The sequence below is a fragment of the Opisthocomus hoazin genome, chromosome 12, assembly GCF_030867145.1.
Source record: "Opisthocomus hoazin isolate bOpiHoa1 chromosome 12, bOpiHoa1.hap1, whole genome shotgun sequence".
Lineage (NCBI taxonomy): Eukaryota > Metazoa > Chordata > Aves > Opisthocomiformes > Opisthocomidae > Opisthocomus > Opisthocomus hoazin.
The window spans coordinates 16,870,840-16,898,299 of record NC_134425.1 but is presented as its reverse complement, the minus strand read 5'-3'; positions in this window follow the sequence as shown (position 1 = coordinate 16,898,299).

Sequence of the window (27,460 nt, the reverse complement as noted above, 5' to 3'; positions counted from 1 at the left end):
TACTTTTATTTTTGTTAGAAGGCAAGCTGCAGCTTGGGGGCTGGAGGCAGCATTGCTACAATATTTAATCAAGGTAGAGATCCCATCTTTATACCTGCTGTTCTCATTTCCTCCAAGAAAAGTGAGGGGTAAGAAAAAAAGTTCACAAACAATTAGACACAACTCGTCTTTCACTGAGTTTTCTGGAGTCTCTTGTCTACCAAACGAGGTGCCAGTGCTCAGGAAACACTTTCTTGAATCCAGCTTATACTCCGTGAGCTTCCCAAAGGCACAGACGCCAGGCATAAGGTGAGAACTTGATGGCACATCAGCTTTAGCTGTCTATTTGCATCTGAGAGGGAGGTTTAGGATCGCATGCAGTTCGAATTATTTCTCCCCACTTGTATATTTTGAGTCACTTTATTCTCAGAATGACTCCCATAAAATAAACATAAGCAAGCAGGAATAGGAGATGAAATCTCACGTACAGAAAGGTCACTGAGAAAAACAGCTTTGGCCCACCTGCACTGAACTAAACAGAGCTCATCAGGAGGTTCACAGCTTGTACAATGTCCCTCTGTACCAAGCTTCAGTGAAGCCACTGCTGCTTCGAATTAACTAAGGACTGGATGATCTTACACCTTTTTCTGGCCATAAACAGTGATAGCAAACAGCCATTCACAGAAGACGCTAATGGAAAGACAGCTAACCAAGATATGATGTCTCCAGCTAAAAGCAGAGTCTGAGTTCCCGGTAACACTGCTAATACGGCAGTCACATACACTTCATCACAGGGCTGAGGAGAACAACACAGAACAGTTCAGTGGAGGCTTGCTTTTAAAATGAGAAGATGCTAGGAAGCCTACAAAGAAGAAAAGGGTTGAAATCTGCAACCCCTGAGTGTGGTGGGTAGCGCCTGGGCTCTATCAAGAGCCAGTAATAAGCTACGTGTAACTACAGCATGCTGCTTCCAGTGGTCAGACCGATACAGAATACAGGGCCCGAGAGAAACTGTTCTGCAGCAAGGGGTAGTATCCATCAAAGGGACAGGAGTGAATTTAACACCTCATGAAGGCAAAAACTAAGCAGTTTAGTAAAAGAACTGATGCTTAATATGTGGGAACACATACATACATATGGAAGGGAAACAGCCTTTATTCTAAGAGGGTGGCTCAACTATGTTCTACTCAAGAAAAGAATAGGATCTGGAAGAGGGGGGCAGCCAGAGAGATTAGACTGATAAATCCTCCAGAAGAAAGGAGTAATAGCTGTGAAAGCTAAAGATGCCTCACCAAAAAGGTGGAAGACACGAAGGCTAAACCCTTAACTAGCTCTTCGCAGAAGGGGAAAGAGCAAAGCTGTTTACTGCACAAAAAGAGAGCTTTCTTACACAGTAAAAATGGAACAAAACTTGGGGTTGTTTGTTTTTTTATATCTACTCCTATGTCTCTTATTAAAAAAAGACAAACCAGACAACAACAAAACTTGCTTGCTCTGAGCATTATGATCAAACACAGTATTCACAATCTAAATCACACTTGACTCATGCTAGTTAAAGTAGTCTGGGTAACAGCAAGGCATTCCTTATCCTAACCTGTGGTGAATCTATGAACAGACTTCAGGACACCTTAGCAAGAGACCCAGCTCCTCAGCACTTCACCCACTCAGATGAAATAGTAACAGAGTGGGTTCCCAGTTCAAAAGGCATGGCTTGGGAAAAAGCTGACAGCACATGCGCCAGAGAAGCAAAAATCACTTCTAGTAACTGTTGGCCATACTGGAGTGTCCTGGGTTTGGCCAGGACAGGGTTAATTTTCACCGGACTCCAGGAAGGGGCACAGCCGGGGGGTGGGGGCTGACCCCACCTGGCCAAACAGAGCCCGGTATTCCATACCATGTGACGTCACGCTGGGTTCCGGTGGGGGGGGTGGGGCGGCAGGGACTCACTCTCGCAGCTCGGGAGCGTGCGGCGCCGGCACGGTCCAAGAGAGCGGGTCTGTTTTTTGTCATGTTTTCTCCTTATTTGTATCGTTGTTGTTACTGTTCCCTCTGTTTGCTGTTCTGTTAAACTGCCCTTATCCCGACCCACCAGTTTTCTGCCTGTTTTCTTTCCATTCTCCTCCGCACCGCGGCGGGGGGAGGGGCGGCCGCGTGGCACTTTTGTTGCCGGCGGCAGCCGAAACCAAAACATGGAGGCTCTCTGCCAGACCACCAGTTATCGGGTACATACTTGAACGCCAAGGTTTACAGGAGGCAGAACATCAGAGCATCGAATGAGCTTTGGTAAAAGCACAAAGGTGTCCTAGGATGTACTAATTTTCAGTATCACAGTAACATAGACAATGTGTGCTATAATTTTGGTTTTAACCACTTTGCATTATGAGGTATTACAAATAAATGCAAAAAATTCATGTTAGTCAACAATGAGACAACCTCCACTCAGCTGGAATACAGCAAGTGTTTAATATTAATCATAGGAAGTCAAGAAATTAAGAAATATTATAGCTAGCTGAACTACAGATGAGTTTCAATTAGGTATTACACAATTATCTAAGTTTGTGCAGGCCACTAAGGTAAATGTGGTGAAGGAAGGTTCAAGAAAGTGTAACCCCCCCGATGAACAAAATGGCAACCTAGTATCAACAGATGAGGAGAAGGATGAGGTAAGCAAAAAAGGCAAACGTTGCACCCAGTTTTAACAAGGGTAGAAAGGAGGACCTGGGGAACTACCAACCTGTCAGCCTCACCTCTGTGCCTGGGAAGATCATGGAACAGATCTTCCTAGAAGCTATGCTAAAGCACGTGGAGGACAGAGAGGTGAATCAAGACAGCCAGCACGGCTTCACCAAGGGCAAGTCCTGCCTGACCAACCTAGTGGCCTTCTATGATGGCGTGACTGCATCAGGGGACAAGGGAAAAGCAATGGATGTCATCTATCTGGACTTCTGTAAGGCCTTTGACGGGGTCCCCCACGACATCCTTCTCTGTAAATTGGGGAGACACAGATTTGATGGGTGGACTGTCTGGTGGATGAGGAATTGGTTGGATGGTTGCACGCAGAGGGTAGTGGTCAACAGCTCAATGTCCCGATGGAGATCGGTGACAAGTGGTGTTCCTCAGGGGTCCATACTGGGACAAGTGCTGTTTAATATTTTCATCAGTGACACAGACAGCAGCATCAAGTGCAGTGGTGCAGTCAACATGCCTGAGGGATGGGATGCCATCCATGGAGACCTGGACAAGCTCAAGAAGTGGGCCTGTGTGAACTTCACGAGGTTCAACAAGGCCAAGTGCAAGGTCCTGCACCTGGGTTGGGACAACCCCCGGTATCAGTATAAGCTGGGAGGAAAATGGATTGAAAGCACCCCTACAGAGAAGGACTTGGGTGTTCTCATGGATGAAAAGCTGGACATGAGCCAACAATGTGTGCTGTCAGCCCAGCAGGCCAACCATATCCTGGTCTGCATCAAAAAAAGCTTGGGCAGCAGGTTGAGGGAGGGGATTCTGCCCCTCTGATCTGCTCTGCTCTGGTGAGAGCCCACCTGGAGTCCTGCGCCCAGTTCTGGAGCCCTCAGCACAGGAAAGACATGGAGCTGTTGGAGCAGGTCCAGAGGAGGCCACAAAAATGACCAGAAGGATGGAATGCCTCTCCTACAAGGAAAGGCTAAGACAGTTGGAATTGTTCAGCCTGAGGAAGAAAAGGCTCTGGAGAGACCTTATAGCAGCCTTTCAGTGCTTAAAGGGGGCCTGTAGGAAAGAAGGGGACAGGCTTTTTAGCAAGGCCTGTTGTGACAGGACAAAGAATAATGGTTTTAAACCACGGGAGGGCAGATTTAGACTGTATATAAGGATGAAATTTTTTACAGTGAGGGTGGTGAAACACTGGAACAGGTCCCCCAGAGAGGTAGCGGAGGTCCCGTCCCTGGAAACATTCAAGGTCAAGCTGGATGAGCGTCTGAGCAACCTGCTATAGTTAAAGATGTCCCTGCTCGCTGCAGGGAGGGTGAGCTAGATGACCTCTAAAGGTCCCTTCCAGCCCAAAGCATTCTATGATTCTTAGTGTTTTCTTAAGCAATCAATTGAATTCCATCAAGTTATTTTCCACTATGTCCCACAGAGACAACATAAAATCTCTGTTAAGTACTGTGATCCGCATTTCCCAGAACTCAATACACATTTCGGTTGACATTTCAGGTCACGTATATAAAGCATTTAGAGTCTTATCAGTTATGAGGTGCACCTTTTAGTCTCAGTCTTGGTCAACATACCACATATAGATCATGAGTTGTTCCATCACTGATCTTTCCCGTAACTCAAACATTGAACCCTTCACAGGTTTATCAATGATTTCCCTCCCATCCCAAACCAGAGGAAATTTAAGGTGCTAATGGAAGGATAATCACTTCTTTCCCCTCCATTGTATTTGGTGAAATCATATCAGATTCCACTTGGGAGGAGACGGGAAGGACCCATGATATAGATCCTCCCAGTTAGGAACCCTAATTCAAAAGCCAGGATTAGACGGGTGCAGATGATGAACTCAGAACAGGTCCCCAGCTCTCACTGCACTCATGAAGGAAGGAAGCTCATAAGCAGTAAATGTGTGGGGAGGAGGGCAGGACAGAGCTACCCAAATGCTTCTATTTTCTGCAACATACATCTGCAACGAGAGCAACGCCTCCTGTCTGCTCTTTGGTTAGAAAGCGTTATCTCACTCCATTGTGTTGCTATTATTTCATATTTACAGTCCTCCTTTTCAGCTCCAAAATTCAGCTGTTACTGAAAGATACACAGGTTCACCTAATGCCTTATTTATGCGCCAACATCAAATTCACTTAAGTAACAGATGGTGGTTGATGAACCCTAGAGATTTTTAACACGTGCTTCTCTTCTCAGTTTCATTAATTTAAAAGTAATCAATAATTTATATACAAACAATTAATTCAATGTTCCTCTCTTGTTCCTACAACAGTACAGAACCATCCAAACCACAGGAAACAATGGCCTCGAATGGCAGCCATGCTAAACAACTGCTCAGAAAGTCTCCAGTCTCCCCCTGCCACAAAAGGTACTACCTGAAAGGCAACATTACACAACTGGTTGTTTCCATAAAAAAGGCACAACTAAAGAAAAGGACGCATGAGGGTGTATTTATGAAGGGCCGCATTAAATCTTACAGAACAGATTCCTGGTATCCCAAAATTTACCACAGTACGTGTCTTGAAAAAGTTGAGGGGGAGAAAAAAAAAACCCTCTACAGCCTTATTTGTCTACAAAGTAGTGCAGAATTTTTCGTGAAGAAATCTCCCTTTGCAAGAAAGAAGATATTCAGCAAAAGTGGCTGGATTCAGAGGCACGGCCACGTAGGACAGATGGTTCAGTGAGGGCTTTCATGAAGAGAAGCTGTTCTGAATGGAAAAAACTTGTCCTTCAGGAAAAGGGCTTCCTGATATAGTAGGGTTAAGAGGAAGTCTTTGTTTGCTCTATGTTGGGAACATTCAAATTATTTTCTCTAAAAGTTCTGCATAATTAAGGCTGGCCTTGGCAGGCCTTCCAGCAACTACTGTAGCCACTCCGCTGGCTGCACACAGCTGGAGCAGTGTTTACAACAGTTGAAGAGCTGAGCTCTTCTCAGAACATGCTGGGTGGGCTGGGAACAGTAGGCACAAAGTGTGCTCACACTGCACAGCGGCAAACTGCGTAGTCACCAACATCAACACCCTCCGCTCTGCTGTAACCTAAAAGCCAAACCACGCAACCCAGTTTTGTCAGGCACCTCTTGATACTTCCTATAAATACCTTCCCATCAGCATATCCTCCCAGAAATGTCCATTAAATTACTCTTACAGCAGTGCAGAAAGGATTATTTATAAAGATCCACATTAGCAATCTTTTAGGGAACGCTGCAGTGAGATAAATGCAAAGGCGTTTTTTCAAAGGGAGGAATGCTTTCTCATCATGAAACATTGTGAAGAGTACATTATCTTCAATTTTTTAATATATTTGAGTGAAAAGGCTTTGTGTGCGGTTTGACTATTGGTCTGAAATGGACTGCATTTACTGTACTCCCCTACAAAAATAACATTTTTTTAAAAAGTTATTTCTTTGTGCTGCTAAATGAAAGTCTGAACAAATGGAGGGGTGGGGCATTAAAACACAAGTTACCGATCTTACTCGGTGTTGAGATATTATGTGAAAATAGATTCTGTAAACAAATATAATTTTAAACTAAATATTAACATCATGCTTCAAATATATCCAAATGTAGCCCAAACTAGATGACTCCCTTTCGCAAATGAAGTCTGGATCTAGGGAATACCAGATGAAACCTGGGCAGTGCTGGCTGTTGCTCTCAGCAGGTTGCTGGCCTAGACTACTGGCGCAATTCAGAGAAAGGTTCAAGAAAATCACATAACAGATAACTCTATATAAAATACTTGCTATGCAGAGGTTACAAGATGTCCACCGTACAGAAGTGGGGTAGATTCTGAAGAGGGAATATACAAAGAACATGCAAGGGAAATGCAAGACCCTTAAATATGAAACGGTCTAGTCTGTGCCACGAAGGCATTTTGGAAATTTGAAGAGCTACTCGTGAGCATCGAAAGGTAGGACAAAAGCTTTCCTTTCAAACTGATTTTATTCTACCACCCTTAGTATGAATTGCCACTTACACTTTCATATTAAAAAACCCAAACAAACCTGCCATGCTTTACTCCTTCTAGCACTGCAAAGCCACCACAGTGACAGGGAGTATTTTGGATTATTTTTCTTGCTATTCATGGTCATCTATTTGCAAACCTTGCCACTGGTGAAGGAGCAGTTAGGTTGAGTTTCGGATCTTTGTTTTTATTTGTCATTCATGAAAAACATATTGTTGTAAATCTATCAAATTTGGAGTGATTGAAGGGCAGCAAGCATGAAACTTTGTAAAATTTCTAAAGCACATCAGCAGAACCCATTTGAGAGAAGAGGGGATAACTGATATTCTCTCCAACATTGTATCTTCCAGTGAAGCAGACTGTCAGACTAGTTACCATTCTGCGCAGCACAGCTACTCACAATACAATCTGCACAACACAGGTCTGCAAAGCACTGTTACTTGCATCAAGAAAGGTACTGAAGAACTAATCTCTTAGGTATTGGTGTTCCACTGTTGATTTGGGGGACTAAGGATGGAATGGTTTTAATAAGAAAATTCAAACAACACCCTATGGTTTATGTGGGTAAAAAATAAAAATGAATGATAAACCACAGAGTCTTATTTTTCCTGGGTACACTGAACAATAGAGGAAAACATTCAAGTGGGGGCAGGGAGGGCAGTGGTTTTGAGCATTCAGGAAAAAATGCAAGTTCTCTTACACAACAAGTTTGCAGAGTTCAATTTTTAGTGGCATAGTCTGTTAAACAGCAACAATGTTTCTCCTGTATGCTTCACAGATTTTATATCTATAGCTAATATGAAAATGAATATTTCTGAAATCGGCAACAAGGTAACAATACATAGGAATGAGAAGAATTTCTGAAGAGACATATTGTTCTCGCTGAATAGAATTCAGAAGTTACTTATTAATTCCGTAACAGCTTTTCTGAAGAATTTCTGACTCAAATGCCAGAGTTACAGATTCAAGGGTTCTAAGATCCAAGGGTGTCTACTTCATCACCAGCTCCATAATTATATATTGAACAAAGTTCTGTGCTTTTTACAGTGACGTCAATAAAAATATTACATCTTCACTCTTGCTAAATAAACTTTGTTTTACCGGGATGAAAACTGAGGTGCTGGGATAAGAAAAGCTGTTCCTTGGCTATTCCTTCTGATTTCAAATCCAATTTCCTATTCTATACTTAGAGGCAAAGCCTTCATTTAGATGCAATGACAGATGTGCAAGAAACAAACTGCAAGCCAGCAACCTTTCCCCCACTCTGGTTTATCTTAAGTGTGTCCAAAACTCTGGACTCCATCATTTTATAACCAGTTGCGACTGCAGCTCATGAGACTAGCAGCATGAGCAGCATGACAGCTGTGCTGTTAACAGCATCCCTACTTGTCCACCCTATAGATGTAACTAGACTCAGTGTTGCTGAGGTTGTGTTGCTGGCAGATCTAGAGAACCCAGCTCAAAACTAGTTTAGTTAAATTGACAAAGTCCTTTGACTGTTTTGGTGTGGTTTGTTTTTTTTTTTTATCCTCCTTGCCTTCACTGTTCCATTTCTGGCTTATCCAGAATTACCCCAAGAATAGTCTGCCAGCAGTAATGGCCTTTGCCTCCAGCTCATCCCATCCTACCCACAGTGTTGTCTAATACCGCAGACTGCCTCCTCAGCGTATTTCCAACTTCCTTTTCCTGTTCAAAACAGGTCAGAAAATCACACCACCTTCTAAATCCTTAAGAGAGTGACGTTAATCTCTATACCACCAGCCAAAATAGTCTAGTCATTACAAACCCTCTGAAAGCCACACTACCCAAAACTGAACACGCACTGTAGTTGGACGGGCACTTCAGCTGCCAGTCACTATGCTGCACCATCACCATGCTATTTCCTCACAGTGGCTAGATTTAAAAAAAGAACAATTGGACAATCTCCTAGTGCCAGTGAACAGAATAGAAAAAAAAAACCAAAACACCCAACAAAAAAACCCCTCAATATTGCCTTCACTGTATTCACAATTTCCACTGTTGTTAGGACACTGACTGTCTGTGATGCCATCATCAATGTTTAGGCCTATGACGTTATCATTTTACTTTCTTTTCCAAACCAGCTCCAAAGCTGTCCCCACAACCTGAAAATTATGAAATTCAGAATTCTTTATTTTCTCGGGCTCACTTCTTACAAAGTAAGGTCAGGTTACTCTAATAAAAACACTGACATCTCTCAGTCACCAGTATGTTTTAGCTGAGCAAAAAGACTAAATTTAGAGACAAGCAGAAGTCACATTTCATTGAAAGCATAGAAGCTGCCATCCTTATAAGCCTTTTCCTCCTCACAAGCAAGAAATGGGCTGTTATTCACAAGAGCACCAACATGTGAACTTGCAACTTTTTACTGCTTGTTTATGATATATCTACTTATGACCTGCAGATCATAACCTAGCTTGTGCTCCAGCTCCCATCAGAAAAACAATGTACTGGACTTCTCAGAAGCCATTTTAGAAGGGTTTAAGAGGTACGTACCACACACAAACATACAGCATTGTAAGCAATCTTATAATTTATACTCCTCGGGCATAGATTACTTCAGTAAAAACTAAACCAAATTGATTGTATTTTTAAGTTTCTGCATTTCTTTTCAAAAAAGGTAGTCCCGACCTTTTCAAGGAAATTTTAAATTAATGCTATTACTACAATTAATAGTCAATGTAGTTTGCATGGTTTTTCACAGTAAAATTCAGGATTGCACAAAGAGTGCATTGCATCAAACAAAAGAAAGACCTAATTGAATAGGAACGAGACACCCGCATTTTCAGAGTGTGTTTAAGTAAGAATTAATTGGATTAAGTTGTAGCAACAAATGTTACACTCGAGTCAAACTGTCCTTTTCCTCACTTAACCTCTCCCGCCCTGAGTAGAGGTGCCAAAGCACCTACTCCTTGCCTGCCTTTCTGCTGTTCGGCTACAGCACAGCTTTACTGTGCTCCCACAGCAGGTCTTTGTGTATCTGCCATCCATGATGCCGGCAGTCCACACCTGGACCTAGGAAGGCAGATTCCTAACAGCAAAATAGTACAGAAAACATCAGGAAAAGATCTTATTCTTCTGGACAAGCCCACAAGTGCTAGTTTTCAGTACAGCAAAGAAAGCTAAATTCTACTGCTACTCCATTGCACGCATCAGAGACATTTTTCCAACAAACCTATCAACAGTTTTTCAGAGCTTCTGGAAGAAAATTCCTGTAAGTTTTCCCCTCCCCAAAATCAACCATACGTTTTGTTCCTGCTTTCCTTCCACCTCTAGTCTGTTCTCGCAGAGGGCGGTAAGAAGAAATGTAACGTTTCCTTCACTTTACTCTTGCATACTGTTTAATATCATCCTTTTAAAAGCATCCAGAGTAAAGGTTTGGGAGATTTTTGCACATAAATACATATTATTAAAGCTACATTTGCATTAATTTGAAGCATCCAAAGTTATTTTAAAAGGGAATATACACATACAAGTAACTCATGGCAGTAGCACATTAGCTTTCCCCCCATCCCCAGCAAGTATAAAATTAAGTGCTAATAAAAGATGGTGATTAAAAACAAAGAAACCAGCAACAACAACAAAAACTTTCGAAAGTTACAATGCTGTAACGGCCAAGCTAGAAGGTAGAGAGACCAGTACAAGAGACTGATGTAAACCAGAACAACTGCACATTCATCAGGTCTGTTGTAGAACCTGCCTTCCCAAAATATAAGCAACACAACACATTGTTCACATTTTTACTTATTGCTCAACGAGGGAAGATTGTCCTTGAAGGTCCAAGCATCAAAAGGTACTGAAGGTTCCCAGGCTTTTGACACAAGGTGGGTTGCATTCTCATAAGTGTAAATTTTTTATTCTATTGGTATTGGCTCAACCTTGCTAACTTTTCTCTGAACTCTCCCTTGTTTCTAACCATTCCTTTGCACTTTCCGCTACCTCAACATTCTTAGCGCAGGGTCACAAGTCTGAGCAAAATAAATACTCATTACACTTACAGGAAGAAGAAAAAGTAAAAAAGAAAAGGAAAAAACTCCACCATTTTAAAACTAGAATTTCTGATGTCAAAAATTAAGGTTTTAAATGCCTTCACTTAAAAGCATACCTTGCAGATGAGCTTGTTGTATTTTTTTAATGAAACATGAGTTTCTTTTATAAACTCCTCACTTCAAGACCCAATGATTTTTTCCTTATAGTTAGTTCTATTGCTACATTCATTTCTTAGTCCCATATTTCTTATGTTCTACAACAGTATGTTCATGTTTGGGTCACACTTAAAGCACTCCTTTTATCCAACAATTTCCACTGGATTTCTGTTAGATATTTTAATGATTTCTTTCTGTAGAGCAATTTTAGAAAGTTTATTTTTCCAACTAGAGTTAAATACTACTGTAATTTTCACAATTTGAAATAAATTTGTACATTTCAAAACAACCCTGTCAAATATCAATGAATGCACTACTCTACAAGGAAGACATTTAAAACAGAAAACCAAGAACAAAAAAAATTAGATCAACTGTGTTATGGGAAACATAATGACCCCCTATTTTAAGACACCAGATTCTTTACTGACGTTTGTACACAGAAGCTTCTGTTGCAGTTGCTAACAGCGAAGCTCAAAGGCCCCAAGCATTTGTGGTTAAAGTTCACTACTTGCAAACCTTAATCGAAAGGGGACATCTCCTGGTAGCAAAGCTTACTGTAGGCAGTAAACACCAAACCAACAGCTGGACAAAATTACAAGACCAAACTAAAAATTCACTGACGCTCCTGACAAATCTAAAAACTCCTACTCCCGCCACTAAATAGAGATTACTAAGAAAACCTATAGCAAAAGATACTCTCTCAAAGACACTGCTAACATTAAACAGGCACAGTTATAACAGTACTTCAGTTAGGTTTACAGAAGGGAAAACGTTTTATTTAAACTATACTTTTTATTATCAGGAAGCACGTAGAAAGCAACATCAAATAGCTAGATTTAAAAAATCATGAGGTATAAAAAGTAAAATAGAATCTGATAACACACCAATACAAGAAACAGCAATTGACAAGTCTAGAATAACATACCATCATCTTTATTTGAATATTTACATTCCCAGCTAAATAATATAGTCCCCCTCACCTGACTATAAAAAAAGAGAAAAGAAAAGGACTTAAAAAAAAAAAATCAGGCCTTTGGTTTATTTGGGGATGGATTTTAAAAAAATCCATAAAACAATTAGGTGTAAACCAGTAAAATTTTAAATTGACTACTGGCAAACCGTGGCACATAGGACAGTTTTCTGCTTAATATTTCAGATTATCTCTAGATGCAATCAGCTTTTAGACTCAAAATTTATTACCATGGACTTTGTCAAATACAGATCTACACAAAACAGGGTGCAACCGGTTAAACAGCAAGTCTCTTGATTCATTTTAACTGACTGAAATGAAACAGACACTATTTCAAAAATGAAGGTGCTGAAAGGCTTTTTATCTTTAAAAAAAAAAATCAGGAATTGAGTTTCACTAACAAAAGTTTGTTGCAAATGCCTTAGTTCACACAAACAAGCAAAATTTATAAGCCTATCTAGTATGAGTCTGCTCTGCAGATGAAGAAATTACAGCACGTAACACCTGATCTGGAAACACAGCTGCAACTACTAAAATAGAAAATGGCCATTTCAAGCACTTCAGTCTGACCTCATCTCAAGCAAAAAGACTAACAAGAAGGTATCCTTTCTCTAAACTGGGGAGGAACATCCCATAGGACAGCTGAGATAAAAATAATTTCTAGGTAAACATGTCAGTATCAAGAGAAGGGGAGCAAAAATACGTGAGTAGAGGTATCATCTCCAACATAGCACTGAAACATGAAACACTGAAGCAAGAAACTAGAGATGAAATGCAAGCAATGCTAATACTGTTCTTCAGCTATATAATACAGCATTCGAGTGCAGGTGAGGCATTTGCTGATTGTGAGCACGCAAAGCTTCTTTTTGAGAAACAAGTTCTGTGACAGATGACAGAGTGTGAGCACCCTTTCCTTAACAACAGTAATAGTCACACAGTGAGTAACAGGGCAGAGTGAGAGAAAGAGAGAGGGTATGTAGGAACATTTACCTTGAAAAGTATCCTGGGTTCAGCTGAGATAGGATTAATTTTCACAAGCCGGCTAGGCTGACCCAAACCAGTCATTCAAAAGGGAATTCCATACCATGGGACATCATCCTCAGTATTTACGTGGGGGAGCTCAGTAGAGCTGAGGGATTTGGTACTCAGAAGCAAACTGAGCATTGGGTAGTGAGCCCATTGCCCTGTGTATATTATTTTAACAGTATTATTGTTGTAATATCTAATCCCTTTACAGTTCTCTTCAACTGATTTCATCCTAGCACATGAGCTTTCTCATTTCCTACTGATTCTCCTCCCAATCCCACCTGGGAGGGGAAGAGTGAGAGAGAAATTCTGTGGTGATTTCATAGAATCATAGAATTATTAAGGTTGGAAAAGACCTCCAAGATCATCACGTCCAACCATCACCCCAACCCCACCACGCCTGCTAAACCAGGTCCCAAAGTGCCACATCCACAAGTTTTCTGAACCCCTCCAGGGATGGGGACTCCACCACTGCCCTAGGGGGGCAGCCTGTGCCAACACCCGACCACTCTTCCAGTAAAGAAATTCTTCCTCATCTCCAATCTAAACCTCCCCTGATGCAGCCTGAGGCCATTTTCCCTCATCCTATTGCTAGTTACCCCCTCATCCTCCTCTTGTCCAGACTGAACAACCCCAGCTCCAGCCAGCGATAAATGGCGGCAAAACGTGAGCACCACAGTCCCAGTGGGAAAGGGTAGATGAGGGTCAGCAAAAGCTTCCAAAGCCAGCACGGTTCCTGCAAAGCCCTCTCCCCCATGCAAACTTCACAACCCCTCCCCGCCATTCCCGACCCTGTCCCCTCCCCAGATTCAGTGAGGCCATGAGGGAAGACCACACACGAGCCGTCTATGGAATGTGGCGGTGGCAGAGCGCGGTCCCCACGTAGCAGGGGAGAGCAGAAACGGAAGAAACGAGCCGGGCAGCGGAGCAGAACCCCGTGGCCCCCCACAGCAGAAACAAGTAGGGCAGCGGAGCAGAACCCCGCGGCCCCCCACAGCAGAAACGAGCGGGGCAGAGCAGCAGAATCCCGCGTCCCCCGAGCTGCAGGACCGAGCTGCTCAAATGGCGGTGGCAGCAGCGACCTCATGAGGGAGCACGCGCCACCGCGCTGCAGCGCCGCCTCCCGGCCGCCGGGTGACACCAGCGAGCCCGCGGGCACGGGCTGCCGAGGCGCGTCCGCGCCGCTCTCTCCTCTCGGCCCGGGCGCAGCGCGGGGCGCGTGGCAAAAGGCGGGAAAGCAGCGGCAGCGCCGGCCCTCGCCCCGATGCCCGAGCCGGCCGGGACGCCGTGCGCACCTCCGGGAGACCCCGAGCCCCCGGCGCGGCCCCCGCCGCCCGCTCCGACGCGCTCCCGCCCTGCTCCCCCGCACTCCCGGGGCCCTTCCCCGGGCCCCGCCGCTCCGTCGCCCCCGCCGCGCTCACCTTTTCCCCCGCTGCGGCCGCAGCCCGGCGACGGCTCCGCTCCCCGTCGGCCCGCACCGGCCCCTCCAGCGGCAGCCGCCCCGGCAGAGGGAGGGGCCGCCGCCATCAGCCTCGCTGCCCGCACCTGGGGCTGCTCCGGCCCGCGGCTGGGGCCCTGAAATTAGGTTTAGTGCAGTCAAATGATGTTTTGGTACCAAAAAACTAAGGCTTTGCACCCTAAAAAGAGGTCTTTGGAGACTCAAAGTGTTTCTGCCCTGAAAATTAGGGTTTGGGCCCTAAAAGCTAGCTGTGATCAGCCAGTCAGTGGTGGCCCTGTCGCTGCAGGTAGCAGGTTGCTGGTGGCTGTGTCATAATGGGCCGCATTGTCAGCAGGGGCTGTGTCACCGCAGGGTCACTCTGGGTCTGTGACACGGCCGCACAGGGTTATGAAAGGTGCCGGAGGGCGACGGGTCCTGCACACTGGAGAAGCTTCCAGAGGACGAACAAGGTTGAGCTCCCACATGGCTGTCGCCACAAAGGAGCAACCTGTCAGTGTGAGAGAGACCAAGATGTCCTTCTGGGATGGGATGGAGCACACCTTCATGATGCCAAGCATCACCGCCAAAGGTACCGGCATCCACTGCGACCACAGGAGCCTTGTCATGGCCGACAGCTGCAGCATTGCGTGGGCGAGAGTCAGCACTGCAGCCATCTCAGGGCTGTCACCATCTGGGGCTGGGGACAGCAATGATACTTTACATCTGCCAATGCGCCACAGCTCAGGGGGTGTTGGATGGTTAAGAGCCGGCAGACGCAGAGTGTGACCTGGTTTTCCTTTGCTTTCCAGAGCGAACAGACATCTGGGATGCAGTGGCCAGCTACATTCAAGAACAGCTCCTGCTGGGCAAGGTGGGGTGACACCCACATCCTCCTAGACAACCCAGAGGGGTGGAGGTCTCCGTGGCCTGGGGACATGGCCGGCGGTTACTCTTGCCCTCCTCAGAAAGCCAGAAACTCACCCTGAAAGTCACCACCAACGGACAAACGGGGCTTGTGCAAGGGTGGTATCACCCGTGGTATGCGGTATTGTACTGCAGGGCTGACCCCAGTCGCTGGAAGCACCCCGGGGTGCCCTAAGGCTTCTTGTGCCCCAATCCCAGCACTGCTTTTTCAGAGGGGGAAGGGGAAGGAGAGGACTTGGCAGCTCCTTAAAGATCTGCCCACTGCCATGGCTCGTGCCTCTGAGCAGCAGGAGCAGGCAGAGTCTGGACCAAAGCAGAATCCCTGGTCAGGGCCACGACCAGATCTTCCCTCGGACCGGTCCTCACCCTTCAGCCCTTCCCTTCTCTTTCACTTGCAGGGCATCCGAATTCCCACCCTCGGCTCCCTCAGTGTGGTCCCCACGCAGACCCAGGTTGGGAACAAGATTGAGACCATCCAGAGGCCCGTGTTTTGCCTGGCCAGGAACCTCACAGTTGTCCACAAAGTCATGAACAATAAGGATGACTTGCCTGGTAAGACGGCAGATTAAACCCTGGCTGGCTGCACGGTCGGGGTGAAGGGGGGATGTCGCATCCCTTCTCTGAAAGCAAACTGCCCCCTCTCTGGAGCAGGTCCGAAAACGGGGCCTTTCTGGGCGTTGGCTGCAATAAGCAGCCCTTGGGAAACGCCTGCAGAAGGGCCACGGGGTGATTGCCTCCTTCCCTCTCGTGTGGTTTTCCAGGTGTTAAGGAGCTGGAGCCTATGAAATATTCCAAGGTGGCCACGGATGCCCTCGTATGCTGGCAGAAAGTGATGGGCTGCATCCAAGGCACCACGTCCCTCCTCTCTCACTGCCTGGGGAAGGGGGAGAATGTCGCCCTGGTCCTGAGGGACGTTGGGGTGCTCCTCATCGAGGGCCAGAGCGTGCAAATGAAATTCTATTCTGAGTTCCTGGAGAGGCTAACTGGGAAGAGGATCCAGGAAGGGTCTGGGTTCAAGGTGAGCCTTGTGGTTTCCCCACTGCTTGGGCAGACCCACAGCGGCTCCCCAGCACTGCCTGTGTGCAGCCTGCCAAGACACGGCCAGCTGCTCAGGCCAGGCGAGAGCACGGTCCCGTCCCTTGCTGCCCTGCACTCCTCCGCTCGTCAGTGCCGTGGCCACGCTGAGGACGTCCTGCCATCTCCACCTTCCTCCATTGCAGGCTTCCTGGCTGCTGGATCTGGTGATGTCCCGCGTGGTGCCCATCGCTTCGCTGACTTTCACCGGCCGTGTCATTGTCTTTCCCGAGTGAGTACCTCGGCGGCTGCAGCCTCTGGCTGACGCAGCTGCTTCGCTGCGCTGTGGCAGCACCTGCTCCTAGGGACCACGGGAGTCCTGCTGCAGGAACACCAAGCAATGTCTGGCCTGTAATCATTCCTGTGGACAGATCTGATGGGACATATGGAGGACTTTCAGGCAACATTCACTTCCCTTCATTGCCTGGAGTTCTTCTCCGGGTGATCCCATTTCCTAGGACAGTCCTTGGGGACGGGTCGTAGTCGACTTGGGAAAACAACGGCCTTTACGGCAATGCCAGACTCTGCCTGTGAGCCGGTGATGGCGGCAAGTGGCAAGGGCTGGTGCTGCCATGGGTCATGCTGGTGTCATCTCTTTGCATTCAGGTTTGCACTGGAATCTGTGCCCAAGCCACCACCCAGGCACCCTCTCAAGCTCAAGGCACCGCCCAGGGGCCCTCTCAAGCCCTTGAGAAATGTCCCTGTGGAGGAGAAGTGGAAGGAATATGAGGTTTTGTCACCTCTCAGCCAAGACAAGAAAGGTAAAGCCGCTCCCGACTCCTTTCCGTAGCATGGCAACCAGCTTCTGGGATCTGACTGGAAAATCCCAGGTGACAATTATCAAAAAGGACCGATGCTGGGGAGGGCGCCAGGCCTCTGGAGATGGCAGGCTGCAAGGGGAGAAGAAAACGGCCCTCTCAGACGTTTTGGGAAGAGGCCTGAGCGGTGAGTGTCACAGCAATGCGCTTCTGATGCTGTCTCTCTTTCCTAGTTCCAGTGAGATCTGCTGAACAGCCCCTGCCTGCCCATTCGAGCTTGACTACTAACAAACACGAACAGCTCAGGGAGAAGATGAAGCACAGGAAGAAGAAAGCCTTGGCCAGGTGAATCTGGAGGCTCAGGGCTGGCGTCTGCCCGGGGTCATTTTCTGACCGAGCAGGAGCCCATTCCCCAGCCTCCAACACCCACTGTTCATGACTGCGCAACAGCAGTGAAGGCAGCGTCTGTAGGGGTGGGATGGGACTCACTTCCCTTCATTGCCTGGAGTTCTTCTCCGGGTGATCCCATTTCCTAGGACAGTCCTTGGGGACGGGTCGTAGTCGACTTGGGAAAACAACGGCCTTTACAGCAATGCCAGACTCTGCCTGTGAGCCGGTGATGGCGGCAAGTGGCAAGGGCTGGTGCTGCCATAGGTCATGCTGGTGTCATCTCTTTGCATTCAGGTTTGCACTGGAATCTGTGCCCAAGCCACCACCCAGGCACCCTCTCAAGCTCAAGGCACCGCCCAGGGGCCCTCTCAAGCCCTTGAGAAATGTCCCTGTGGAGGAGGAGAAGTGGAAGGAAAACGAGGTTTTGTCACCTCTCAGCCAAGACAAGAAAGGTAAAGCCGCTCCCGACTCCTTTCCGTAGCATGGCAACCAGCTTCTGGGATCTGACTGGAAAATCCCAGGTGACAATTATCAAAAAGGACCGATGCTGGGGAGGGCGCCAGGCCTCTGGAGATGGCAGGCTGCAAGGGGAGAAGAAAACGGCCCTCTCAGACGTTTTGGGAAGAGGCCTGAGCGGTGAGTGTCACAGCAATGCGCTTCTGATGCTGTCTCTCTTTCCTAGTTCCAGTGAGATCTGCTGAACGGCCCCTGCCTGCCCATTCGAGCTTGACTACTAACAAACACGAACAGCTCAGGGAGAAGATGAAGCACAGGAAGAAGAAAGCCTTGGCCAGGTGAATCTGGAGGCTCAGGGCTGGCGTTTGCGCGGGGTCATTTTCTGACCGAGCAGGAGCCCATTCCCCAGCCTCCAACACCCACTGTTCATGACTGCGCAACAGCAGTGAAGGCAGCGTCTGTAGGGGTGGGATGGGACTCACTTCCCTTCATTGCCTGGAGTTCTTCTCCGGGTGATCCCATTTCCTAGGACAGTCCTTGGGGACGGGTCGTAGTCGACTTGGGAAAACAACGGCCTTTACGGCAATGCCAGACTCTGCCTGTGAGCCGGTGATGGCGGCAAGTGGCAAGGGCTGGTGCCGCCATGGGTCATGCTGGTGTCATCTCTTTGCATTCAGGTTTGCACTGGAATCTGTGCCCAAGCCACCACCCAGGGACCCTCTCAAGCCCAAGCCACCGCCCAGGCACCCTCTCAAGCTCAAGGCACCGCCCAGGGGCCCTCTCAAGCCCTTGAGAAATGTCCCTGTGGAGGAGGACAAGTGGAAGGAAAATGAGGTTTTGTCACCTCTCAGCCAAGACAAGAAAGGTAAAGCCGCTCCCGACTCCTTTCCGTAGCATGGCAACCAGCTTCTGGGATCTGATGGGAAAATCCCAGGTGACGATTATCAAAAGGACCGGTGTTGGGGAGGGCGCCAGGCCTCTGGAGATGGCAGGCTGCAAGGGGAGAAGAAAACGGCCCTCTCAGACGTTTTGGGAAGAGGCCTGAGCGGTGAGTGTCACAGCAATGCGCTTCTGATGCTGTCTCTCTTTCCTAGTTCCAGTGAGATCTGCTGAACAGCCTCTGCCTGCCCATTCGAGCTTGACTACTAACAAACACGAACAGCTCAGGGAGAAGATGAAGCACAGGAAGAAGAAAGCCTTGGCCAGGTGAATCTGGAGGCTCAGGGCTGGCGTCTGCCCGGGGTCATTTTCTGACCGAGCAGGAGCCCATTCCCCAGCCTCCAACACCCACTGTTCATGACTGCGCAACAGCAGTGAAGGCAGCATCTGGAGGGATGGAATGGGACTGGTGGGAGCCCTCCATTTCACAGGGCTGGCTCCTCTCCTTCCCTTCAGGAGAGCCCCAGCATGGCCTTCTGAGCTGTGCACGGGGATAGCCGTGTGCCAGCTGAGGGTCCCGGCTCAGAGGGTTTCCTCTCCTGAGCTCAGCGTAGCCATCGGCTGAGCTGCCAGCAGCTGTGCAGAGGCACACGGCTCGCGGCAGCAGGATGCGGCCCCAAACTCATCGCCTGCTCAGGCAAACCCCTCCTGTTGTGTCCTTTCAGGTGGCTGCCAGCGATCCCAGGGGACTCCTCCAGAGAAAAGCAGCCTGAGACCAGCCAGTCCAAGGGCAAACCCATGCCCAAAGGCCAAGTACCAAAGCAGAGCCAAGTTCCCATTGGAAGCAAATTACCATTAGCGAGCTCTGAGGCCAGGATGCCTGAGAAGCCCACCTACAATGTCTTCATTCCACTGCCACCAAGACCTGATGAGGCAGCACAATTACTAAAATCAAGGCCTGAGCTGTTCTGGTCAGTGCTGAAAGAGCCGCAGAAGACCATCTTAGCAGGATACAGCTTTGAGCCGTCCCTTTTGGTGCCACCAATGTACGAGGGCTCCAGATCTACGCAGTGCCAGCCACTGCAGGCCAGATCAGTGGTCGCCAAGATGGAGTGGCCCTGGCTGGAGTGATCAGGGCTTGGAGTTCCTGGAGCAGAGGTGGCAAAATGGGTACGTGATTCAGATCTCTGGGTGCATCCCTGGGTGCTACTTCCTTGTAGAAAAGCAGAAGTCTAGGGACAGTGGGGACTCTTCAAATAGCCCTGAGTTCTGATTCATGGGATGGCTAAGTTTCCACCTTGGGTTCTTCCATCACCAGGGGCGAGGTACTCATTTTCCAATGGTATCCTTTCTTCTGTAGCCTCGGGAAACACACAAGGCCATGTTATTTGGCCATGTTTGGAAGGCCTAACTAACCGCAAGGCTGCTCTGGACTGGAGAGCGGACTGCTTCTGCCCAGCTCGTTGCTCCTAGAGATCCCCAGTGGGAAGAGAAAGGCTATTTGGGTAGGCCTGGCACAGCTTGGGAGCAAACCACTGCTGCTGGAGAGGCTGCAGGGAAAAGGTAAACAGAGGGAGAGAAACAGCTGCCCTGCCCTCAGTGTCCTGACCTGAAGCCATCCACGGGGTCTGCGTGTGGACAAAGAGCTCCCAAATCCTGCAGTATTGTTTGAGAAGAGTCTCTCAACGTTTGCAGAAACCGGCTGTCTTCAGGACACAAGGAGCTTGGGAAAGAGGTGAATAAAAACACAAAGGCGAAGCTGCAAGAGAGTGTTGACTCTTTGAATTGTTCCCAATGCTCCTTCACTGGCACAGCGGAGAGGGGTTTTATGGTTGGCCACGGCTCTGAGACCACCCCAATGTGGTGCTGGAAGAAGGGCCATCTGAGGGACCATCTGATGGTTGCTTTGCCATCCGAGGGACCTTTTCCACACTCACTATGCAGAGGAATCTGCTTTCTGGGGCAAGAGAGGGCAGCCGGGCACTTGGAACAATGTGGTGAAGATCCAAATGTCCCTGGAGGGGAAAGGAGAGGATGCGAGTGCAGCTGGGGTGGCACGGAGGGCACCTACGTGCAGAGGCAGTGGAGGCCACCTGAGCCTTCCCCCAGGGCCACACGGGACCGGGGAAGCAAAGAGAGCAAGGCTAAGCCCAGTTCCGCTGGGCTGGGCTTTTTCCTTCCACTTGGGACAGAGCCATGGCTCTTCACTGTCCTATCTGTCTCTCAATTCACACACTTTATATCCTATTTATATCTCTACTTATGAAATCCTCCAAGTAGGTGCCCTGTTTGGCCAGCCCGTGGGCCACCCGCAGTGACAGAAGGTCTACCTCCAGTCCCAGCACTACGGCACTCGTGTTGCCAGTGTTATCTCAGTAGAGCTGAGGGATTTGGTACTCAGAAGCAAACTGAGCATTGGGTAGTGAGCCCATTGCCCTGTGTATATTATTTTAACAGTATTATTGTTGTAATATCTAATCCCTTTACAGTTCTCTTCAACTGATTTCATCCTAGCACATGAGCTTTCTCATTTCCTACTGATTCTCCTCCCAATCCCACCTGGGAGGGGAAGAGTGAGAGAGAAATTCTGTGGTGATTTCATAGAATCATAGAATTATTAAGGTTGGAAAAGACCTCCAAGATCATCACGTCCAACCATCACCCCAACCCCACCACGCCTGCTAAACCAGGTCCCAAAGTGCCACATCCACAAGTTTTCTGAACCCCTCCAGGGATGGGGACTCCACCACTGCCCTAGGGGGGCAGCCTGTGCCAACACCCGACCACTCTTCCAGTAAAGAAATTCTTCCTCATCTCCAATCTAAACCTCCCCTGATGCAGCCTGAGGCCATTTTCCCTCATCCTATTGCTAGTTACCCCCTCATCCTCCTCTTGTCCAGACTGAACAACCCCAGCTCCAGCCAGCGATAAATGGCGGCAAAACGTGAGCACCACAGTCCCAGTGGGAAAGGGTAGATGAGGGTCAGCAAAAGCTTCCAAAGCCAGCACGGTTCCTGCAAAGCCCTCTCCCCCATGCAAACTTCACAACCCCTCCCCGCCATTCCCGACCCTGTCCCCTCCCCAGATTCAGTGAGGCCATGAGGGAAGACCACACACGAGCCGTCTATGGAATGTGGCGGTGGCAGAGCGCGGTCCCCACGTAGCAGGGGAGAGCAGAAACGGAAGAAACGAGCCGGGCAGCGGAGCAGAACCCCGTGGCCCCCCACAGCAGAAACAAGTAGGGCAGCGGAGCAGAACCCCGCGGCCCCCCACAGCAGAAACGAGCGGGGCAGAGCAGCAGAATCCCGCGTCCCCCGAGCTGCAGGACCGAGCTGCTCAAATGGCGGTGGCAGCAGCGACCTCATGAGGGAGCACGCGCCACCGCGCTGCAGCGCCGCCTCCCGGCCGCCGGGTGACACCAGCGAGCCCGCGGGCACGGGCTGCCGAGGCGCGTCCGCGCCGCTCTCTCCTCTCGGCCCGGGCGCAGCGCGGGGCGCGTGGCAAAAGGCGGGAAAGCAGCGGCAGCGCCGGCCCTCGCCCCGATGCCCGAGCCGGCCGGGACGCCGTGCGCACCTCCGGGAGACCCCGAGCCCCCGGCGCGGCCCCCGCCGCCCGCTCCGACGCGCTCCCGCCCTGCTCCCCCGCACTCCCGGGGCCCTTCCCCGGGCCCCGCCGCTCCGTCGCCACCGCCGCGCTCACCTTTTCCCCCGCTGCGGCCGCAGCCCGGCGACGGCTCCGCTCCCCGTCGGCCCGCACCGGCCCCTCCAGCGGCAGCCGCCCCGGCAGAGGGAGGGGCCGCCGCCATCAGCCTCGCTGCCCGCACCTGGGGCTGCTCCGGCCCGCGGCTGGGGCCCTGAAATTAGGTTTAGTGCAGTCAAATGATGTTTTGGTACCAAAAAACTAAGGCTTTGCACCCTAAAAAGAGGTCTTTGGAGACTCAAAGTGTTTCTGCCCTGAAAATGAGGGTTTGGGCCCTAAAAACCAGCTGTGATCAGCCAGTCAGTGGTGGCCCTGTCGCTGCAGGTAGCAGGTTGCTGGTGGCTGTGTCATAATGGGCCGCATTGTCAGCAGGGGCTGTGTCACCGCAGGGTCACTCTGGGTCTGTGACACGGCCGCACAGGGTTATGAAAGGTGCCGGAGGGCGACGGGTCCTGCACACTGGAGAAGCTTCCAGAGGACGAACAAGGTTGAGCTCCCACATGGCTGTCGCCACAAAGGAGCAACCTGTCAGTGTGAGAGAGACCAAGATGTCCTTCTGGGATGGGATGGAGCACACCTTCATGATGCCAAGCATCACCGCCAAAGGTACCGGCATCCACTGCGACCACAGGAGCCTTGTCATGGCCGACAGCTGCAGCATTGCGTGGGCGAGAGTCAGCACTGCAGCCATCTCAGGGCTGTCACCATCTGGGGCTGGGGACAGCAATGATACTTTACATCTGCCAATGCGCCACAGCTCAGGGGGTGTTGGATGGTTAAGAGCCGGCAGACGCAGAGTGTGACCTGGTTTTCCTTTGCTTTCCAGAGCGAACAGACATCTGGGATGCAGTGGCCAGCTACATTCAAGAACAGCTCCTGCTGGGCAAGGTGGGGTGACACCCACATCCTCCTAGACAACCCAGAGGGGTGGAGGTCTCCGTGGCCTGGGGACATGGCCGGCGGTTACTCTTGCCCTCCTCAGAAAGCCAGAAACTCACCCTGAAAGTCACCACCAACGGACAAACGGGGCTTGTGCAAGGGTGGTATCACCCGTGGTATGCGGTATTGTACTGCAGGGCTGACCCCAGTCGCTGGAAGCACCCCGGGGTGCCCTAAGGCTTCTTGTGCCCCAATCCCAGCACTGCTTTTTCAGAGGGGGAAGGGGAAGGAGAGGACTTGGCAGCTCCTTAAAGATCTGCCCACTGCCATGGCTCGTGCCTCTGAGCAGCAGGAGCAGGCAGAGTCTGGACCAAAGCAGAATCCCTGGTCAGGGCCACGACCAGATCTTCCCTCGGACCGGTCCTCACCCTTCAGCCCTTCCCTTCTCTTTCACTTGCAGGGCATCCGAATTCCCACCCTCGGCTCCCTCAGTGTGGTCCCCACGCAGACCCAGGTTGGGAACAAGATTGAGACCATCCAGAGGCCCGTGTTTTGCCTGGCCAGGAACCTCACAGTTGTCCACAAAGTCATGAACAATAAGGATGACTTGCCTGGTAAGACGGCAGATTAAACCCTGGCTGGCTGCACGGTCGGGGTGAAGGGGGGATGTCGCATCCCTTCTCTGAAAGCAAACTGCCCCCTCTCTGGAGCAGGTCCGAAAACGGGGCCTTTCTGGGCGTTGGCTGCAATAAGCAGCCCTTGGGAAACGCCTGCAGAAGGGCCACGGGGTGATTGCCTCCTTCCCTCTCGTGTGGTTTTCCAGGTGTTAAGGAGCTGGAGCCTATGAAATATTCCAAGGTGGCCACGGATGCCCTCGTATGCTGGCAGAAAGTGATGGGCTGCATCCAAGGCACCACGTCCCTCCTCTCTCACTGCCTGGGGAAGGGGGAGAATGTCGCCCTGGTCCTGAGGGACGTTGGGGTGCTCCTCATCGAGGGCCAGAGCGTGCAAATGAAATTCTATTCTGAGTTCCTGGAGAGGCTAACTGGGAAGAGGATCCAGGAAGGGTCTGGGTTCAAGGTGAGCCTTGTGGTTTCCCCACTGCTTGGGCAGACCCACAGCGGCTCCCCAGCACTGCCTGTGTGCAGCCTGCCAAGACACGGCCAGCTGCTCAGGCCAGGCGAGAGCACGGTCCCGTCCCTTGCTGCCCTGCACTCCTCCGCTCGTCAGTGCCGTGGCCACGCTGAGGACGTCCTGCCATCTCCACCTTCCTCCATTGCAGGCTTCCTGGCTGCTGGATCTGGTGATGTCCCGCGTGGTGCCCATCGCTTCGCTGACTTTCACCGGCCGTGTCATTGTCTTTCCCGAGTGAGTACCTCGGCGGCTGCAGCCTCTGGCTGACGCAGCTGCTTCGCTGCGCTGTGGCAGCACCTGCTCCTAGGGACCACGGGAGTCCTGCTGCAGGAACACCAAGCAATGTCTGGCCTGTAATCATTCCTGTGGACAGATCTGATGGGACATATGGAGGACTTTCAGGCAACATTCACTTCCCTTCATTGCCTGGAGTTCTTCTCCGGGTGATCCCATTTCCTAGGACAGTCCTTGGGGACGGGTCGTAGTCGACTTGGGAAAACAACGGCCTTTACGGCAATGCCAGACTCTGCCTGTGAGCCGGTGATGGCGGCAAGTGGCAAGGGCTGGTGCTGCCATGGGTCATGCTGGTGTCATCTCTTTGCATTCAGGTTTGCACTGGAATCTGTGCCCAAGCCACCACCCAGGCACCCTCTCAAGCTCAAGGCACCGCCCAGGGGCCCTCTCAAGCCCTTGAGAAATGTCCCTGTGGAGGAGAAGTGGAAGGAATACGAGGTTTTGTCACCTCTCAGCCAAGACAAGAAAGGTAAAGCCGCTCCCGACTCCTTTCCGTAGCATGGCAACCAGCTTCTGGGATCTGACTGGAAAATCCCAGGTGACAATTATCAAAAAGGACCGATGCTGGGGAGGGCGCCAGGCCTCTGGAGATGGCAGGCTGCAAGGGGAGAAGAAAACGGCCCTCTCAGACGTTTTGGGAAGAGGCCTGAGCGGTGAGTGTCACAGCAATGCGCTTCTGATGCTGTCTCTCTTTCCTAGTTCCAGTGAGATCTGCTGAACAGCCCCTGCCTGCCCATTCGAGCTTGACTACTAACAAACACGAACAGCTCAGGGAGAAGATGAAGCACAGGAAGAAGAAAGCCTTGGCCAGGTGAATCTGGAGGCTCAGGGCTGGCGTCTGCCCGGGGTCATTTTCTGACCGAGCAGGAGCCCATTCCCCAGCCTCCAACACCCACTGTTCATGACTGCGCAACAGCAGTGAAGGCAGCGTCTGTAGGGGTGGGATGGGACTCACTTCCCTTCATTGCCTGGAGTTCTTCTCCGGGTGATCCCATTTCCTAGGACAGTCCTTGGGGACGGGTCGTAGTCGACTTGGGAAAACAACGGCCTTTACAGCAATGCCAGACTCTGCCTGTGAGCCGGTGATGGCGGCAAGTGGCAAGGGCTGGTGCTGCCATAGGTCATGCTGGTGTCATCTCTTTGCATTCAGGTTTGCACTGGAATCTGTGCCCAAGCCACCACCCAGGCACCCTCTCAAGCTCAAGGCACCGCCCAGGGGCCCTCTCAAGCCCTTGAGAAATGTCCCTGTGGAGGAGGAGAAGTGGAAGGAAAACGAGGTTTTGTCACCTCTCAGCCAAGACAAGAAAGGTAAAGCCGCTCCCGACTCCTTTCCGTAGCATGGCAACCAGCTTCTGGGATCTGACTGGAAAATCCCAGGTGACAATTATCAAAAAGGACCGATGCTGGGGAGGGCGCCAGGCCTCTGGAGATGGCAGGCTGCAAGGGGAGAAGAAAACGGCCCTCTCAGACGTTTTGGGAAGAGGCCTGAGCGGTGAGTGTCACAGCAATGCGCTTCTGATGCTGTCTCTCTTTCCTAGTTCCAGTGAGATCTGCTGAACGGCCCCTGCCTGCCCATTCGAGCTTGACTACTAACAAACACGAACAGCTCAGGGAGAAGATGAAGCACAGGAAGAAGAAAGCCTTGGCCAGGTGAATCTGGAGGCTCAGGGCTGGCGTTTGCGCGGGGTCATTTTCTGACCGAGCAGGAGCCCATTCCCCAGCCTCCAACACCCACTGTTCATGACTGCGCAACAGCAGTGAAGGCAGCGTCTGTAGGGGTGGGATGGGACTCACTTCCCTTCATTGCCTGGAGTTCTTCTCCGGGTGATCCCATTTCCTAGGACAGTCCTTGGGGACGGGTCGTAGTCGACTTGGGAAAACAACGGCCTTTACGGCAATGCCAGACTCTGCCTGTGAGCCGGTGATGGCGGCAAGTGGCAAGGGCTGGTGCCGCCATGGGTCATGCTGGTGTCATCTCTTTGCATTCAGGTTTGCACTGGAATCTGTGCCCAAGCCACCACCCAGGGACCCTCTCAAGCCCAAGCCACCGCCCAGGCACCCTCTCAAGCTCAAGGCACCGCCCAGGGGCCCTCTCAAGCCCTTGAGAAATGTCCCTGTGGAGGATGACAAGTGGAAGGAAAATGAGGTTTTGTCACCTCTCAGCCAAGACAAGAAAGGTAAAGCCGCTCCCGACTCCTTTCCGTAGCATGGCAACCAGCTTCTGGGATCTGATGGGAAAATCCCAGGTGACGATTATCAAAAGGACCGGTGTTGGGGAGGGCGCCAGGCCTCTGGAGATGGCAGGCTGCAAGGGGAGAAGAAAACGGCCCTCTCAGACGTTTTGGGAAGAGGCCTGAGCGGTGAGTGTCACAGCAATGCGCTTCTGATGCTGTCTCTCTTTCCTAGTTCCAGTGAGATCTGCTGAACAGCCTCTGCCTGCCCATTCGAGCTTGACTACTAACAAACACGAACAGCTCAGGGAGAAGATGAAGCACAGGAAGAAGAAAGCCTTGGCCAGGTGAATCTGGAGGCTCAGGGCTGGCGTCTGCCCGGGGTCATTTTCTGACCGAGCAGGAGCCCATTCCCCAGCCTCCAACACCCACTGTTCATGACTGCGCAACAGCAGTGAAGGCAGCATCTGGAGGGATGGAATGGGACTGGTGGGAGCCCTCCATTTCACAGGGCTGGCTCCTCTCCTTCCCTTCAGGAGAGCCCCAGCATGGCCTTCTGAGCTG